The sequence below is a fragment of the Candoia aspera genome, chromosome 6 (genome assembly GCF_035149785.1).
Source record: "Candoia aspera isolate rCanAsp1 chromosome 6, rCanAsp1.hap2, whole genome shotgun sequence".
Classification (NCBI taxonomy): domain Eukaryota; kingdom Metazoa; phylum Chordata; class Lepidosauria; order Squamata; family Boidae; genus Candoia; species Candoia aspera.
This window is the reverse complement of record NC_086158.1, coordinates 34,305,347-34,322,743: the sequence shown is the minus strand read 5'-3', so window position 1 is coordinate 34,322,743 and position 17,397 is coordinate 34,305,347.

The window sequence follows — 17,397 nt, the reverse complement described above, 5'->3', positions numbered from 1 at the left end:
TCAGGTATATCTTTCTACCAAATTCATCAAGTCCCCACAGCCCTTGAAAAAGCTTGCTCCCAAGTTCATTGGTCCTTTCCCTATTGTTGGTCTTATCAATCCAGTTACTGTTAAGTTGGACCTGCCTCACAATTTGAAACTCTTGCACCCTGTTTTCCATTGCAGCCTGCTCAAGCCTGTCCACCACTCTTCCCACTGGCATCCCCAACCTCCTCCTCCTGCTCTGATAATGATTGATGGGCAACAGCACTTTGAAGTCAAGGAGGTTGTTGATTCTCGCAAGCTTTGGGGCACCCTCCAGTGCCTGATCCGCTAGAAACACTTTCCTCATCCTGAATGGGTGCCTGCTCACCACGTTAATGCTCCTGATTTAGTTAACCGTTTCCATTTGGCTTACCCATTAAAACCTTCTGCTTAATGCTTTCTTTCTTTTGGAGGGCAGTATGTCATGTTCACTGTTTCAATGTGCACTGTACATTGTAACGTTTCACATGCCATGGTGCTGATGCGCGTTTCTGTTGGGAGAGAGCTGCTGTGAAACCTTGTGCCAAGCTCTGTATCTATGTTCATTTCAATGGAATGTGTTTGGGTTATGTGCTCTGCGCAAGGACTTTTCCCGTGGACCATCAGAAGCCATTTGGAGCACCTGGGATTGTGAGCCTGGGAAGATTCTACAGGGGGAGGGATCTCGTTTGTACTGAGGGTTTTTTAGTTTGCATTTGGCGTGCTTTTTCCATTCTCAGCTTTCTTTGTGAACCTGTATACTATTCTTTAATAAATCAGATATCTTTGTGATCCTGCTTATGAGTCTGGTGGTGTTTAGAATAGGCAATCATTGCACAAGGGTAGTTATACAGGACATACAGTACATCAAACTATGGATGGTATTCTAAGTTTTGTTTTATGCCTGACTAAAAAAGAGACTTTTTTTTTTTAATATCAGCTGGTGGATTTTGGGAATGATTGGCTGTATCTCTTGTAGATATAAAACAGCTAAGGCATAGAAACCAGAGTTGTGGATTTCTGAACTCTGCCATGTGGATCTGTGGGGAGGAACTGGCCTTAAGTGGATGGAAATTTCAAAGGCAAAATTCTTAGCATGCTACATGCTAATGAATTATTAATCTTTGTTTTCAGACAACTAAAGAAACATATTTCTTTCCACAAGGAACTCATTATACGTTGTACATAAATACACATGGAATTAAATAGAAGTGGTACTTTGTGGCAGAATGGAATCTGTTTCCAATATGGGTCATGTTAAGTCATTTCATGTGCATGAAGTAGCTCAAAAAGTAACTGATAAATGTAATGTGTACTAATGAATTGCCTGAGCTCCCAATCTGTGACAAGATACATATTTATGAACATCAATCAAGTTAAAAGCTGCTTTCTAGACAACCTCAATATATAATACTTAAATATTTTTAGGACATATAACACAATACATTGCAAAACCTAATAAGCCTATTGTACAGTTCAAATAACTTCCATTCCACTGCCTTGAAGATGCAAGTTTACACTGCTCCCCTTTTGGGCTTTGTAATAAAGTTTTTTTTTTTTTTTTCAACTACTCTTCAACAGATCCTGAGTAAAGACAACTATATCATTAATGACTGTGTTATGGTATTTATATAAACAAAAAGGATACAACCAAATTTGTGTTCACCAAAATTCTACTGACATTAGAGGAAAGTAGTCTTTTTTGCTGTTTTCACTTTTGTCCTGCATTTGGCCATGTTACCTTCCATTTTTTCCAAAAGTTTCGGACTTACTCATGTTGTCTTACTCATCTACCCCCTCCCCATAAAATATTGGATATAAACTAGAATAATTTGTTTATTCCTATTCAGCCATATGGACCAGATGTGGAACTAAGAATATAATTTGAGGTTTTCCACCATTTGTTTAGAACAGCTTTAATCAGTAAACAGTCTTTCACATTAGAATATGTCAAACCAATCCAGTTTTCTATGAATTGTACCTGTTATACTAGAGACTGGTATACACAGTCTTTTGGCACTCGTGTTTTGTATTTTGTCATACTGAAAGAGCAAACAAATTTCCTAGTCTATATGTAGGCAATAGGAATGGTATACCAGAAACAAGATTCATTTTGATTCTCTTGAAAAATTCAGAAACTTAAGCTGAGTCATCTTGAGTTATTTAGGAAGTTGTTCACTTTGTCAGAATCAGAACTGTACCTCTGAAATTTGATATTTTGTGTTCTGTTACTAAAATACACTAGAGAATTAACAAACAGCTATACCTTGTTCCCTTTCACTTGAATAGAATTCAAAGCATAATTTGCTTTTATCATCATTATTATAAAACTTCAGATGATCATTATTACAAAACTTCAGATTTTGGGGGCAAGTCGATTTTAATTTCAATTTGTTTCTACTTTTTTTTTTTTTTTTAAGGGTTATATGTTTTTAATGTATATGCTTATACATTTTCTTTTCTTTTGGGTAGTAGAACTATCAGAAGTTCTAAAATATATGTGTGTGGTTATCTGTTTTATTGAGAGTATTACTATTCTTTACTCTGCTGAATGAGTCTAATTTGTATGGAAATAGTATATATTGGAGATATTCTTTGATAAGTAGTATCTGAGTCAAAGGCAAGGTTTAGGACTTATGAAGAATGGGGGAAAATTTCCCCTGTTAATTGAAATTAGTTGATGATTTGTTCCTTTTATGTCAGTCCCAAAATGCTTTGTCTAGAAATAAAGATGGGTCCTTTGAAGCAAATATTCCAGGCTGAAAGTCTCCCTTTCTCTCCAGTGCATTAACAAGCTTGGGGAAAATATTTCAGTTTTTGCAGACAGATATTTATGATCCTCTGAATCTCTAATGTAGGAATGAAAATCTGCTAGTATATCTTCAGATTTCCATGCAACAAATTGGTATAACTAATAAAAATGTTCTATGGAATGGATTGATTTACATATTATACATAAGATTCTCAATTAAGGGTAGAAAGGAATTTCAACCTTATTTACCATACAGTTTCATCCAACATAGTATGTTTGCATTTACCAGTAAAATTCAGAAATAATCCACAGTGAGATTTATTTCTAATTCCATTGAAGAATGTAACATGGAAAAATAATCTCTGTTGAGTCTGGAGCAATTATTGTTTAGATGTAATTTGTTGTTGTTGAGAAGGAAAAAGAGTTGTTACCATTGGATGGTAAGGGTTTTACAACTCATAGGACCTTTTCTTAAAATTCTAGAGAAATATCAAATTAATAAGCCCCTTTGTTTGAGGTTGCCAGATCCCCAAAAAACATATATAATAATTATCAAGAAAGTGTGTCCTTTGTCAACAGTTTATTAAAATGCAGATTTTCAAAACAATTACGAGAAAACTTCTGCCAGTAGCTAATTTGTGTAACGCTTAGAATTAACATGAAAGGATTATTATATTACATAAAGTATCTATAATTTATAGTTAAGCAGTGCAGTGAATTGTCAAAAACCATTCATTGAATTATAAGAATAAAACTGCAAGTTGTTCAGGTTTTGTAATAAGGCCCTCTTCTGGTAGCAAATAACTATAATTATAAGCCCATATTCTGCTCCCATTTTAGAAAACATTTATACACTGAACTAATTTAAATTCCTAATAGTAAGGTAAAACTTACTGTGTATGCTTAAACAACAGCACTGCAAGCATACCAAGCAGAAATGCCAAAAAAAGATCTAGAAGTAGCAAAAGCAAGTGAAATAAGCTGAATAAATAGCATTACCAGCCACATTACCATGTATGGACTATTGATATTTGTGAGAACAATCCAGATGTGATAAATTCTCAAGCGTGATATTTCTGTTAAGCATGCAAAAGTATTTAAATGCACTGAGAAGTTTCAGGGTGCCACCACTGAAGGAAATCAATGGATACAATTTATTTACAAATATATACATGCTGAGTTTAAAATGAGGGTGCAAGCATTAATATTCTCAATACCATTTTCTAGATTTCTAGGAGAAACCACATGGATTCCTACAGAAAGCAAAGGATATATACCATATAAGAATGTATTCTCCATGATGATCTGTCCTTAACCTGGGGTTTCAGTGCACTTTCAACAGTGCACCCATTGCCACTGGAACTGAGTCCATCCATCTTGCTGCTGGTTGTCCTCTTCTTCTCGTTCCTTCCATTCTTCCCAGCATTAGAGCCTTCTATAGAGAGATGGGTCTTCTCATAATGTGTCTCATAATTATCATAAAGTAGGATAATTTGAGCCTGGTATTTGTGCCTTGAGTGAGAACTATGGATTGGTTTATACACTCATCCATTTGTTTGTTTTCTTGACCATCTATGGTATTCTCAGGAATCTTCTCCAACACCAAAGTTCAAAAGCATCAATACTTTTTGTATCTTGCTTCTTCAAAGTCCAACTTTTGCTTCCATAGAGTGTCACAGGAAAAACCATGGCTTGCAATATACTGATCTTTGTATGTGGAGACACATCACACCTTTTCCAAATAGTCTAAAGTATGACAAACAACCTATAAAGAAGTTGTATGAACCAATGCACTGTTCTACTCCAACTTGAAAATGCAAACTTTCAAAGGACTGTTTTAAAACCCCAACTTTCACAACTGTTTTAAAAAATGAGCTCTTATAATTTCACTCACTTTTCTGGACTGCCACTGGTTTGTGTTTTGCAGCCTCTGATCCCTGGATTTCTGGAGGCAAGCTTATCTCTTCTCAGAAAAGGTATCATTGGCCTCAGGGAGACAGGGATTGCTGGACTGGACAAGGCAGAGCACATTTGGAAAGTTTGAACTGTACAGGATTGGGACCTTGCCATTTTGGGATCATGTAGTTTTTCTGCCTCTGCTTGATAGGTTTTCATGGATTTTAGGGGGGCTGGCCTAGCTGTATTGCAATCTTAGCTGCTCTTGATAATATCTCCTTCTACTCTGTCATGACTTGTATGTATCAGAGTTGCAGAAAATATCTGTGTAAATAAGTGGAGACAACAGAGGTGAGATGCAATGCTACTGAGATAGGCAGGACTCAGATAAAGAGGCAGGCATATAAAAAATAGCATTCATATCCCCTCCTCAACTTCTTAAAAGCAGTATATGTTTGGACCATCACCTATACCACTTCATTCATAGTAATGTGAAGAGATTTCAACTTACCAAATCATATACAAAAGAACAGTAATGTTTAGCCCAAGAAGACATGTGCTACTGGACTGGTTAGCCTTGAACCCATATTCAGAGTGCTGAGAGCTTAACTGATCTCCTGCTTGTGGCGATAGGACCAGCACTGAAAAAACAAAAAAAATTCCATTAGCACAAAAGAAAGCAAAGTTAAAGTTAGTGGTTAGCCACAGCAAAGAACGTGAGAGCTGAAAATGTGAATGGAGGCCAAAGCCTTGGATGAAGACATTTAAAGGACACTTCTAAAATCTGTAGATGACACAAAGCTGGTAAGAGTGTTTAATACTTCGAATGCAAGGCAGAATATTAAAAAAAAATCTACAGAGGCTGAGTGGTTAGCTGAAACTATTAGAATATAATTTAACAGGGAAAAATATAATGTTCTGTATCAGGGTAGAAAAAAATGTAAGGCACAGGTATAGGTTAGGATATGGCTTGGCAGTAGTACCTGGGTATCCTTGTTGACCATAAGCCAGTAGTGTGATGCAACTGCAAAAAGGTAAATGCTATCTTAGGGGTTATTAACAGAAACCTGGAGTCCAGATGCCAGGAATTGTTTCACTCTATTTTCTTCATTCTCAGACCCCATTCAAAGTAGTCTGTTTAGTTATGGGCACCACAGTTCCCAAACAACAGTGGCAGATGGACCAAGTTCAGAGGAAGACTACCAGTATGGTAAAGGGTTTAGAAATCAAGCTATCCTAAGAATGGTTAAAGGGTCTGGGTATTGCTTACAAAAAAAGACAACTGAGGTGTGATATGATAGCAGTCTTCAAATATCCAAAGGATTGCCACACAGAAGGGAGAATGGCCTTATTTCTATAGCCTCAGAGAGCAGGACTAAAACCAATGTGTTAAAACTGCAAGGAAGAAGGTTCAGGCTAGACATCAGGAGAACTTCCAAAATTGTATGAGTTCTCAGACAGTGAAAGAGACTACTACATGAGGTGGTGAGATATCCTTTGCTCAAGGTCTTCAAACAGAGGCTGGAGGGTACTCTGTTAATGATGTTTTAGTGGAGCCTACTAGAGAGAGAACCAGTTTGGCATAGTGGTTAAGGCATCAAGCTAGAAACTGGGAGACCAAGGATTCTAGTCCTGCCTGGGGCACAAAGCCACCTTGGGCCAATTACTCTCTCTCAGCCCTAGGAAGGAAGCAATGGCAAATCACTTTTGAAATCTTGCCAAGAAAATGGCAGGGACTAGTCCAAGCAGTCACTGAGAATTAGGCACAATTGTACAGCAAAAAAACAAAAACAAAAACAGAGAACAAAAACAAAAACAAAAACAAAAACAAAACCCACTGGACAGAGGGTTGGACAAGATGACTTCTAAGATCCTTTTCAACTCTGTGATGCTGTGGTAAGTAACTGACCATATTTAGCTTTTCATTCATTGTTCTCAGACACTGCTTCAGAACTGCCAAAACTTCCTCAATATATAATGGACACAGAGATAGATAAAAGCTGGGTAATTAATGCTAATTCTCTAGCTTTTAATAACATGCCTTCTAGTCGTTTCACTACAATGTTAAAACAGAGGAACCAAGTTGGAACTGTGTCATAAGCAAAAAAAAACATGGATTAAGCAGAAGTACCCTAGTAAAATCTTTAGCTAACTCTGGATATAGTGAAAAAGTTCCTATCAAGGGACAGATTATGAGAATTCTCCTTGGCTCTGTCACTAGAATTTCCCAGGGTTTGTTTGTTTATTTATTTATTTATTTATTTATTTATTTTTCCTGTGCTTTAAGACTATGAACTCTTGTGTACCTATTACTAGAACTCTCTTATCCTCAGTGTTGAAGTTACTTAAAATAAATAAATTTAATACTATTCAAATATGTTTTTTTTTTTTTTTTGATAAAGGTAGACTTTTATAAAGAAAAAATACCTTTCTTACTTTAGGCAAAAAAATATCAACAACTATTCCGTTTGTAAAATTAATGTTAAATACCCATAAAATATTTGTTTTAATAAAATAGTTTTGTACTTCTTAAAAATCCCCAAAAAACTTCTCTGACTAGTTGCGTAAAATGTCTATGTAAATTACCTTCAGTTAAGCTGAACAGTTGCAGAAATGTCATACTGAATGCCGGTCCAGTCTTTTGGATTAACACTGTATATATTTTTCCTTCAGCCCACAAAGTTTTAAAACATTGTTGCTTTTCAAAACGTTATTGCAGATTGCATACCCTGAATTATATTTGTTCTGCAAGTGTTAAAGTGCTTAGGTATTTTCAGAAACTGCACTCCAATTTGTCTCATAGCTATCTAGAATTTTTAGCATCTGAGTATGTTTAGCACAATGGAAGATGTATATAAGTAGTCTTCAAGTTATGACTGTAATTTCTGTTGCTCAGCAATGGGGTCGTAAAGTGCAATGCCATGTGATTGTATCACTTAGCAACATCATACAGGCAGTCCCAGTTCTTGTTGTAACCCAAGATGTGTGGGTCCTTAAGTGGGAAGTAGAGGAAGTCCCAGGTAAGGAGTGTGGGAGTACCGCAGGGGGATAGGGAAGGAGGCCCTGGGAGGCCTGGCACAGGCCGTGCACATGTCGGGGGGGGGGGGCGCTTAGTATGGTGTGAGCTTAAAGGCTGGGAAATGAGGATACGGGGTGTATGCGATCACAGGGCAGCTGCAGAAAGAGGGTGCATGGAAACACCTTCAGTGTTTGTATAAATTGAATAAATACATAACAATGAACCTGGAAATGTTTGTAGTGTGAATAATCATTATTTCTTTCATTGCTAAAAGGCATCCTTGGCTAGACTCCCTATATCTCCTTTAGTCAGAGATAAATGAGGGCATGAAACCTGCAAGCCACAAGTCAGTAAGATAGGAAAAATGTGGCTTCTGGAATTCTTTCCAACCCTTTATTAGCACTGGCTATATGTTAATGCACACATTGCTGGGAAGCGTGGGAGGCCTGCAAAGATTCTGCTCTGGGTCACATGCCTGGGAGAGAGATAAGGTTTAAACGGAGCAATTCTGAGCCATTTCCCAAGTGCTTTCACCTATAGAAAGGCATATGGGAATTTTCAGAATTTTATTTTTCTTCAGGTCTTCAGATCCTAGCCAGATCCTTCTTTTGCTTCCATCTCACCCTACTTTCTTCAGGATTTTGAGAGTGATTCTGCCAATAGGCAGAGAGATAGAATCCCCAAACTATTTACACAATTTCTTTCCAACATTCTATTCAGTTGGAAAGTATTGAAACAGAAGCAAACAAACAAACATTGGGACATCCTCCCCACAGAGGTCAGACAGACCCCTTTACTCCGGGACTTCCGAAAAAAGACTAAAGACCTGGTTTTGTCAGCAGGCTTACAATGGGAGGGGGAATAGTTACACCTGGGGATGGCTAGCGCCCTAAGTGATTTTGAGGGACTTGTTACACTCACGGACTGATTAAAATCTCTTTGCCACTTAGATTTTATTATATTCTTATTTTATTGTATTGTTGTACTGAAATGGTTTTAAATTTTAACTGTATTTTATTGTAAACCGCCCAGAGTCCCCCATGAGGGGGAGATGGGCAGTGAATAAATTTATAAACAAACAAACAAACAAACAAACAAAACTGGTTCACATCTTGACATGCTACTTTTTTTGTTTTACATTTGATTATCACAGCATGGGATTTATTCTTTAGCCTTTAATTTCTTGACATGGTATATCTATCTCCAGGGTAGCTGTACTAACTCCATGGTCCTATCAAGACTTCAATGATTTTATGGATGATTGTGGCACAGATTAATTCTGTTAAAGAAATGGAAGCCGTTCAAGTCATTTTTCCGTAGATCTGAGGATAGCTAAGCAAATTAATAAACAAAGCTCTCCCATTACTGGAGACAAAAACATAGTTGGATCTTTACAAGGCATGTGAAATGAAGCAATTTCCTTAAATTAAGCCCCACGTATTAATCATATATTCAGCTATTGATTTCAGGGGCATTTAATTAATCCCATGTTGTGGGGGAAGGGGGAGAGAAAATGCAACTACTTTGACTGTGATTATTTGAGAATTCATTATCTGTTTTTCACTCTGAAAAGAGAACAGGCAACAGTGCTTATATATCTGTCTTTCAGATTCAATGAATCAATCATTTTCCATCAGCACCACTCCTCCGATAAGCTAAGCCAATCACTTTTTTAATCGATTTAGAACGGTGAAGACTTGCCATAGATATGGGATCCTGCAGCCATCAAAACAGAAAGCCATTTCAGAATTGAAAGTGACAGCTTTATTCATCACATAGTTAACAAGCCTTTGAAGGGAGAAAGTCAAGCTGTCAGAGGCTCTCTATATAAAAAGGCTGTTGCAAAACCCTGAAAAAAAACAGCAATGAGCAGCTCGATGGAGAAAGATGAGATAAAAATTTCATTAATGTTTTAATGTCTTAACAATGAATTCTACATTTAAAGTACATCTTTCTTTCCTTACCCTTCTCATGTTTAATGCTCGTAAGCCTATTGGCATACCTCACAATAGTTCTCATGTTGAGTGCTGTAAAAATAGCACATGTTGACATTTCTGCATGATTTCAAACTGTTCTAGGCTAAGTTTAGAAGGCAAAAAGAGATGCTGAAACCATCAATTTAAAATCTGATCATTTCTTCATTGTTATGTTCTGAAGGCTTTTTTGGCTGAGCACCCTTTGCAAATATTGTGAGAGTCCTGCAGGGATGTTTATAGGATTCTGTATGTCCCTGCTGAGTTTCCTTCTCTGTACCTTTTCTACATTTGTAAATTCACTATATTTCCTCTCTGTGAGCACAGTAAGCATATCATTTAATCATCCATTTGCAGATCATGCCTTGTAGTAGTTTGTCTTTCTGTCACACGAAAATTAGAGAAAAGATAAGGGTGTGATGGTGATGTATATGTATTAATGTGCTACCTAAATATATAAATAAATCCAGCAACCTTCTGTTCTCAAAATAAGAAAATGTAATTCATAGTAAGCTTAAAATTATACTATTATGGAATGGTTAATAATTTTTTGGGTCTGTGCCTGCCTTTTAACTATTATTGCTCCTGAATTCTCAATCTTCATATGTATGTCTGTAAATAACAGTGGACTTCAAGAAATAATAATAAAAATAATTTGTTTTTACAGATGCCTTTCACAAAGCTCCCCTTAGGCAGAAGACGTTCATCCAGCAATCATGAGAATGAAAAACTATAAATCTGTTTTCATAATTATGAAGATATGTGGGAATGCAAAACAAACTTAAAGCAAGCAATAAGGTATAAGCAGTGGAAACTATAATCCTGCTGTGCCTGAAGATAATCTCCAGTAGAGCTTTCTCTTACCCGATATGCATCAATTTTTCAGAATCACATTAAATAAGCAATGTTTCTTGTTATTCTCACTGGGTCAGGCATTTCCTGTAAATATGAACTTGCTTTCTTTTTTGCCTTTTTAAAAATGAAATTGTATCTTAGATGCCCTGGAAAGCAAGAATAGTCAGTTCTGTGAGCAGCTTTTCTCATCAGACAGATCTATTGAAAAGTTTCATTTGGGATCACTGCATCCCAGAAATTGTGTGATTGTATTAGAGGCAAGGCTGAAGGACATGGAAAATTGGTGTGACAAGAATATCAGGGTAAGTCTAAAACACCAGGAGATGAAGAAACAGTGGTCCAGGGTGATGGTATTTTTTCCCTCTCTGCTTAAGTGACACACTCTGATTTTTATACATATTTTGTTGATTCAAAGCCCTGGGAAAAGTCAAGGGTGCTGATTCTGGAAGCTATTATTAGATACTAACAAACAATAAACAAAAATCTGGGTTGACTGTTGTAATTTATGATAACAGAGATGCTGGGGAAGATCTATTGAATTGCCTCAGATTAAAAATTAAATATCAGCAACAATAGCAGAATAAAGCAAAAAAGAAGAAAAGAGGAAAGTTTGGCACAGGGTTGGTTTTTTTTTTTTTTTTGGTTTGTTTGTTTTCCATTCCTCCATCTCTCTGTTTCTTTGTTTATACCTCCATCTTCTGCTGTCACACTTTTCTTTGTCATAAATCTTACAGTATGTTGTCAATTTACAGAAAGGAAAAGGAAAATAGGTTTGGGCTCTGGGAAAGCAGGGAGAGCTTTTGAGGATGAAGAAGGGCAACAGAGGATAAAGAAAGGCAGCAAAGTTGGATAACCCCTGAAGCTAGCTTGGAAAACTTGTCCAATTTTTTTCTATTTTAATAATTTCAGCTACTTATCCCAAGAAGATTTTGTAGAGCTTGATCATCATTATGTTTTAGTTTTGGCTTCCAGAGTTGCCAGAGAAACAAGGGGAAAATCTGCATGTAAAACTTATTTTTCTGCAGTGAAATGGAAGTCTTGCCCAACTGAAGATAACAACATTCCCCACTACTCTGAATCTGTGTGTGCCCTTCATTGCTTGATTTTTTTGGTCTGAAAATAGGAATTAGTTTTTCTATTATTTGGAAAAGATGTGTGCTACAATTAATTTATTTCACGTATAGTATATGTGTCTAAACTATGATTTATTTCACTTCAGTTGTTAAAATAGTAGGCATGTGCTATTTTATAAGAATTGCCCACTAAATTACACATTCACTTTATAAAGTCACATAATAGCACATTCAGGAATACTGAACTGATTTTTTTAACATTGTTTCTTGTCTACCTAAGACATTTCTCCTGGTATATATGGATAATCATTTCTTGTAATATTTGCTTGAGGTTAGACACTGAATTATAAAATTAAATGTCACTTTGCTCATTTCTTAGCTACAGTAATTCCTCCTTTAGTGATTCTATTAACAAATACAGTATGACCTTATAAAAATGGAAATACTGTTACTCAGAAGCCCATATTATAGTTGCAAATCAGATAAAGAGATGCAATAGAAAATGTGGGCAATGGGTGTGTGCAAGTTTGGTATGCCTGTATATAGAAAGAGTTGAATGTGAAGTGAAAATTTTGTCTCTGTGTATGTGCACTCTAATTGAACTGTATAAATTGCTTTGACTAAGAGGCTAGAGATCAAATTTAATCTCATCTTGTTTACCCAAATTAGGATAAATCCTTTACAACAAGCGTGCAAATTAATTGATCCAAATTCATGAATATGTCACTGCATATATTTTCTGATTTAATAAACCAATTGCATCTTAGCTTTGTCTTCTGATGTACATTCTAGTGACTCTAAAGGTACCAGAAGTCCTGAAGTATGAAATATATTAAACAAACATATGTTAACATATTAATATTGAGGCATTGAAAATGGCTTTAAAGGATTCATCCATGAAATTTATGAGATGATAAAGTTGACTCTGGGTAGGTTTTCAATTTGTGATATAAAGTATGAACTGTATGTTTTGCTATGACCAAAAAAGGAAGATCTGAATACAGAAACATGTTTACATTTTATGAACTTCTCTTTATGCATATAGTTGTTGCCATTATTGCTATTGCATGATTACAATTACACACACAAACACACAATATCTGTCTGTCTGTCTGTCTATCTATCATCATCTATATATACTGCATATATATATCCTTGCTGGATTGGCACAAAACAACCCTGCCAACTGTGATTCCAGTGATGGAATTTCTTGGTTAATATACAAATAAGATCAATTTATCATGATTATTATTCACAAAGCTCCATTGTTCCAAGAAATACTATGTGTTTTTTGTGTGTTAAAATGAGATTAACAACAACAAACAGGTTCAAAATCTGCTGACTTGGAAGTAAAATTGGATCCAAATGGGGAAACTGTCAGGTGGGAATGTTGGAAATAACAGAGGTAAGGATATGTACTGCTTTTAGTACCTTGCAGTTGAAACAAGACTGGGAAGCAATAACCAGAAATAGGAAGAAAGACCAAAGCTTTATTAAGTAGAAATACCGAAGAAATGACCTCATATCGTTTCACACACCAATCCTCAATAGGCTGTGCCTGAATTTTAGTAATAGAATCAATCAATCAATCCTTTATTTTGATTAGAATTTTGTACAGTTAGAAAGAAAAAGTTAGATGACATAAGCACACACATACAGGGATAGAGCAAGTTACATAGAAATAAATATTTAATTATTTAGATTTCTAAAGCATGATTCTGGGTGGCATGCAAATTAAAATAAAACTAGGTACATTAAACCAATAAAAAGTAAGGTGAGCCAGAATATAACATGCTAAAATATTGGAAACAAAACTAAAGGGCTAAAAAGCTGTATCACTAGCAGATTAAGTCCCACCCTTTTTTATATGCATCAGCCAACTTGACTTTTTGACCCCCTTGTGACACCCCTGAATACAAAAGAAGGAGACTGAATGGAGTGTGAAGATTATTGTACATTATAGACTGAATGGAGTGTGAAGATTATTCTGCATTATCTTTAATGCAGAATATTGTATCATTAATGCTAACATTGTAGCAAAAATGTTTAGGATCATCCATGTCATACATGGAAAGGAGAATGCCAGATGTTCAAGACAGTTTTAGAAACAGTCAAGGAACAAGAGATATTATTACTGGTGCATGCTGGATAATTGAAAAAGCCAAAGAATACAAAAAAGTAGCCCATTTGTGCTTCATTGACAGTAGAAAAGCCTTCAGTTTTATCAGCCATGTCAAGCGGAATGTTCTTAAAAAAAGTTGAATCCTACAATATTTTATTGTTGTCATGTGAAATCTATGCACAGGATAAGAAGCCACAGTTCACACTGTATATGTGAAATAGACCGGCTCAAGATCAGCAAAGAATGGGAAAAGGCTGTATACTGCCTCCTTTTTTATTCACCTTACATGTTGAATATATAGTCAGGGAGGTTAGTGTCATGTTCATCATTTCAATGTTAAAGTGCATCGTAACATTTTGCATGTCATTTGGCTGATGCGTGTTTCAGTTGGGAGGGGAGGAGGACTCTGTCTCCTGGGATGTTATCTGTATTCAGCTAGGTTGGAATGTGTTTGGGTTATCTTGTGTGTTCAAGGTTTTCTTCCCAGGACATCAGCAGAAATTGTTACCAGCACCTGGGGTGGGGAATTTGAAACGGTTGGGCGAGGGGAGGGATTACGTTTGTGCCAAGGGTTTTTAGTTTGTCTTTGGTGCGCTTTTCCTCATTCTCAGCTTTCTTTGTATTTGCATACTATTCTTTAATAAATCAGATATCATTAAGCTTCTACTTGTGAGTCTGGTTTTGTTAGGGTAGGCAATCATTACATAAAGCTGAGAATCTTAAAAAAAAATACCGTTAGCCCCTTCCCAGATTTATCTTGTGAGGGAGTAGTGCTAGCGATGACCGAACCAAAACCCCAAACCGGGGAAAGCGAGGACATGAGCGATGGAGAACCCAACTCCATGGTGAGGAGAATGGAGAGGGTCCCTACTCAAGAATTATTGGAGATACAGGAGATGTCATGTTCCAGTCTGGAAGAAGAGGAGGTTGGAGGAAAAGGAGCCTCTGAGCCTACCGAAGGATCGCCGGGCGAGCTGATAACTTGGGATGAAGCACGGGGACCCCTACCAGGGACGTCCAAGACGTCTTGGAAGCAGTGGTACCCAATGTCCCCAATTGTTGTGAGGCAAGACGGGGGAGGGAAAGAGGATTCTCAAACCACGGAAAGGATAAGACTATTGGAGGCCAAATTTGAGTCGATGGAATATATGTTAAAGAAACTGTCAATGGACTGGGGGCCTCGGGAGAGGGGGAGAGGAGAATCAAGCACCAGGTATTCGTCCCCTTCTCCTCCTCACTCGGTGGAAAGAGGTAGGAGAAGGCACCGGGCTGAGCCACAACCGCACAGCCCCAGGTATTCATCCCCTTCTTCCCCACTTCGATCGGTGGAAAGAGAAAGGAGACGGCATAGGGCTGAGCCAAAATCTCACAGAGTGAGAATTTTGAGGTCCCCTCTTTGAGAGCGGAGATCCCCAGTACTGAAAAGAAAGTCAGACCGCCCAGATGGGGTGAGGGGCCCACTGGGAGCGGGGGTCAAAGACTTTACAGTCAAATTTGATGGGGATCCAACTAAGCTGTCATTCTTTCTTACCAATGCAAGCAGCTACATGGATGAATTTGGACCGTATTTCCGTTCCGAAAGGGCCAAGATCAATGCCATTGCCACCAAACTAAAGGGCCAGGCTGCGGACTGGTTTGTCCAGTTAAATGAGGCAGACGCTCCTGAGCTGGAGGATTTTGAAGAATTCTTCTGGGCATTAAAACTGCACTTTGTGGACCCGTTAGCCAAAGAAAGGGCAAAGAGGGCTCTTAAAGAGCTCAGCCAGGGGCAAAGATCCATAGCCAATTATGCTCTGGAATTCAAGGCTTTGGCTGGAAAGGTTGAGGACTGGTCCCAGGCCACCTTAATAGAGTTGTTTAAGGATGGGCTGAACATGGAGGTCCTGCGGTGGTTGTTGGGTAGAGACGACCCATATACTTTGTATGAATGAATACAGTTGGCAGGGAAGGCTGAACATGCCCACAAGACTTTCGCACACGGTAGGAAGGCGTTGAGACACGCGGCGCTCAGCAAGGGATCCAGACCCACACCACGACTGGAAAAACCGGGAAACGTGCCTGGGAGGAGGAGAGGGAGCACCATTATGCCAAAGGGCAGTGCCTTCGGTGTGGGAAGGAGGGCCACAGGGTGGCTGCTTGTCCAAAACCCAGGTCAGATGATCGGTCCGGAAAAGCGGTGGGCAAATCGCCCTCACTGCCCAGGAAAATGAAGGCAGCCAAGGCGGAGGCCGATGTGGAGGAGGTTCCGTACTTCAGAGGAGAGGAGGAACACGATCTAACACAGCCGGCGGAAAATGCCAGCCACCTGCTCTAAAAAGCACCTGTGGGCAGGTGGTGGATGATGGGCGCGAAGATATTTCGGTGAGTGCAAATTGTCCCACGTTGAATGTGAAAGTGAAGTTAGGCTCCTGCACTAAGACCGTTGAGGTTTGGGCGTTAATCGACTCGGGGTGTTCCAGATGTTTAATGCACCCTGACGTGGTGGCTGCTTTGGATTTACCCAGCTTCCCATTGCAGCGGCCCATGATCTTCACCCAACTGGATGGTTCAACGGTGGGAGGGAAACCGGTGACTCATTTCACGGGAACGGTGGCGTTGCAATTGGGCAGCCACCGTGAGGGGTTACAATTTGTGGTAGCACCTGTGGGTCATCCCCTTGTCATCTTGGGGATTCCCTGGCTAGTCCAGCAAAACCCCCACATAAATTGGGTCCACAGGACTTTGACTTTTTCTGATGGCTTTTACCAAGCTCCTGCAGCGGAACAAGTGCCATCTTCTGTGGTGGGGAGGGCTGCGGCAGCAACCCCGCATTTCAATGTGACACCACTGGAGGGCTTGCCAGAGAGATATCAGGACTTTGTGGATGTGTTTGGTGAGATGGAAGCAGACCAACTCCTGCCACATCGAAAAACTGATTGTGCAATTGAGTTGGCCCCCAACGCTCAGCTGCCTAAGCCAAAGATTTACGTCATGACTTAGAAAGAGCTTGCAGCATTGAGGGATTTTGTGGATAAGAACTTGGCCAGGGTTTTCATCAAACCAGCAAATTCACCGGTTGGTGCCCCCATGTTGTTCCGGGGAAAGAAGGATGGGACTCTGAGACTCTGTACAGATTACTGCAGATTAAATGCGGTCTCCATATCAAACAAGTACCCTTTGCCATTAATAAAAGACATGTTAGCACATCTGTCAAAGGGGAAAATCTTCTCCAAAGTAGATCTGCAGGAAGCCTATTTCCGCATCCGCATACGGGAGGGGGATGAGTGGAAAACTGCTTTCAATTGTCCACTGGGTTCTTTCCAGTATAAGGTCTTACCTTTTGGGTTGGCGGGGGCACTCGGGGTGTTTATGCAACTGATAAATGAAGTGTTACATGACCATTTGTTTAAAGGTGTGTTGGTGTATTTAGATGATGTTTTGATTTATATGGAAACTGAAGAGGAGCACGAGCGCCTGGTCAAACAGGTGCTTAGCAAATTGAGAAACGCTGAACTGTTTGCTAAGCTTTCTAAGTGTGAATTTCATAAGACTCAACTTGACTACCTGGCGTATAGGATTTCTGACAAGGGCATTGAGATGGACCCTGGGAAGATTCAAGCCATTTTGGGGTGGGAACACCCACGTACCCGAAGGCACCTCCAAAGTTTCCTTGGATTTGCAAATTATTACCGCCAGTTCATCCAGGGGTTCACTGAAATTGCATT